The 3094-nt window shown below is 35.0% G+C and overlaps 1 pseudogene; it reads left to right on the top strand.

Annotated features, from left to right (window-relative positions):
- The first annotated feature begins 513 nt into the window (after positions 1 to 513).
- Positions 514 to 628, top strand: LOC118636894 (annotated as a pseudogene).
- The last annotated feature ends 2466 nt before the right edge of the window (positions 629 to 3094 follow it).

Here is a 3094-nt window from a genome sequence, read left to right as displayed (position 1 = left end):
CTTAGATCTCATCAATAAGTAAATGTTATCAAAATTTTATGTACAATAAACTACAGAGCCTATCCCGAGGTTTCTATTTCTCTATTCTCTGGAAGTTGAGCAAGATCTGCTGTTATTGGTGGACCTCCATAGTCATATAGATGTAAATATGGGGGTGAATGCAGGTAGGTGAGAAAAAATGTAATGAAAATATGCCAAAATTGATAGCAATTAGTATAAACTTTACTTTTTAAATATTATTATTGTGAAATGAAATACATATACAGAAAACCACATGAAACAAATGTGTATTTTAGTGCATTACTATATAAGGTCAACAAGATTCTAACTACTAACTAGGTCAAGACATAAAACTTTGCTAGTCACCCTCTGAAATTCACCCTCAACACTCTTTCCCTTCAAAAGTAAGCTACCACGCTTCCTTTTTATAGTAATTGCTTCCTCGCTTTCTTCATGATTTTATTATCCAATGGGCCATGTCTAGAAACTTTCCCATTAGAAAAACTGATATGCAATCATTCTTGGACTTTTGGCTAAGATAAAGGGTAGTATCTGTTCTTATCAGAATAAAAAAAACTGATATGGTTTTTAAGTCTTTATTTATTTATTTATTTAATCCTCACCCGAGGATATTTTTACATTTATCTCCAGATAGATCAGGAGGGAGAGAGGGAGGAAGAGAGAGAGAGAAACATTAATGTGAGAGAGACACATTGATTGGCTGCCACCCACATGTGCCCAACTAGAGCCAGGGATGAACTGCAACCAAGGCACATGCCCTGTGCCAGAATCAAACCCGGGACTCTTTGGTCCATGGGCCCCTGGCTGGTTTAGCTCAGCAGTTAGAAGTCTCTTTTATTATACAAGTTCCTCAATCCTCTTCTTCTTCTTCTTCTTTTTTTTTTTCTTGCAATTTTCCTCTTTTGACATATAGAATCTCACACATGCTGGGTTTTGCTGTTTCCTTACTTGTGGTATAGATCAATATGTTTCTGTTTACTACATTTCCTACAAAGTAGCTTCAGAAGTTTGATCCCTGTCTCATTAAATCCTTTGACAAAACCAAGGGGGATAGTATGTTTTTTCTTCAGAAGAAACACAGTTTTCTATGTTTTCATTATGTTAACAGCTGTTGATTCTCACTGGCTAGATCCATTTATTTCAATGGTGTTGCAAAATGTTGCTATTCTAATTTGTTATTTATTTATTTATTTATTTATTTATTTATTTATTTATTCATTTGAATACACTTACAAAGGGATACTTTTCATCTACTATTTAGTTACCCAGAAAAGATAGGATAAATGCTCAATTCTTTCCTTCATTTACACGATTTCAAGGAAAGAAATTGGCTCACTACCATACTCATCATTCAAAGGAGAAGTTATATATTAAAAATATTATATGATCATGGATTTAAAGATACTTGCTGGGTTTCAATTTGTTGCAACTATCATTCTTTTGAAACTCAAATTATCCCATCTTTGGCTGTGGCATCTTCGTCGAGTTAGCTCCTGAATCCTTTTGACTTGACCCTTGTTGTCTTTGATAGCTGTCTCAGAATATATTTGGTATAATAAGATATTCCTAATCATCTTGAACATTTCTAGTCTCAGACCTGGAATCATCCACTTATCCAAATGGCGGTGGTTTCTTCCAATGGGAAATGATATTTCAGAACCACAATGAACCATTATTGTTGGGTTGGTTATTATTTCTAAGCCTCTTCAATGGACAAAGTTAGAAAATACATCCAACTCTGCAGTATTTTTTTAAGATTAAATACTTCAGCCTGGTCGGTGTGGCTCAGTGGTTGAGCATCGACCCATGTATCAAGAGGTTGCCAGTTCAATTCCTGGTCAGGGCACATGCCCAGGTTGTGGGTCAAATCCCCAGTGGGGGGCATGCAGGAGGTGGCCAGTCGATGTTCTCTCTCATCCATGTTTCTCTCTCTCTCTCTCCCTCTCCCTTCCTCTTTCTCTAAAAATCAATAAAAAATATTAAATACTTCCTTAGGTCTTACTGATACTTTCATCTCAAATTCAGGAACGCAGTCTTCTTCTCCTCTCTTCTCCCTCCTCCCGCCCCTCCCCCTCCCTCCCTTCCTCCCTTCCTCCTCCTCCTCCTCCTCCTCTTCTTCTTCTTCTTCTTCCTTAATCTGTTCCATATTACATCCTGTCTTCTTCATTTTACACAGAGAAACTTGGTTCTCAAGGATCACAAAATTATCGAAGAGAATGTCCCATAATTATTTTTCCTTATCCCACTTTTCATGCAAAAAAGTCTCAGAATAACAATACTAATACTCACCCAATCAACATAATTGCCAAATAGTTAAACAATTTTTGCCCATGCTTTTCCCTTTGCCCCCTCCCCATTTTCATAGTTGAACTATATGCTTATTATCTGAGCATACAAATGTTACACACAATACTCTCTCCCTTCTAAACCCAACATAGTCTTAATTGTACAAGTAATTATAAACCTAAGGCTCACCAGCAGTCCTTAGGTCGATATCTTTCCAGTTATTTTGATTATTTGAAGTTTACTGTTTAGAGATTTCTTAGGCAGGCTCATAGGGACAGTATTCCCTGTTCTTGCATGTTGATAACAGCTTTTTTCCTTTATAATAGAAAGTCATTTTTGCTGGACATAAAATCCTTGCCTCACATCTTTCCTGGAGAATCTTAAATCTGTCACTCTGTTTTTTTCTTAAAGCATTGATGTTGAATATAGGCTAATTTTTTTCATGATAATTCACAGGCTCTTTTTGCTTACATGACCAAATTATTTTAAAAAATTTTTTTTATTAAAGTCTAGTAATGTTATTAAAGTGTTTTTTTGTTAGTTGATTTGGGTAAGTATTCTCAAATAGGTGTTGTGTTCTTTCAGTATATAATTTCAAACTTTTTAAAAAATCACTGTCGTAAAATTTTCTTAAATAACGGTTTGTAGTATTTATTATTTTCTTTTCTTCTTCATGAATTCTTATTATCCATATGTTAAATTTTGTTTGCATAGCTTCAATATTTGACACTTCCCCCCAAATACCTTTTATCATTTAAAAATGTTTTTTTCTTGGAAGATGGCAGTG

The sequence above is a fragment of the Molossus molossus genome, unplaced genomic scaffold (assembly GCF_014108415.1).
Source record: "Molossus molossus isolate mMolMol1 unplaced genomic scaffold, mMolMol1.p scaffold_m16_p_2, whole genome shotgun sequence".
Taxonomy (NCBI): domain Eukaryota; kingdom Metazoa; phylum Chordata; class Mammalia; order Chiroptera; family Molossidae; genus Molossus; species Molossus molossus.
This window is presented reverse-complemented; position numbering and strand designations above follow the sequence as displayed.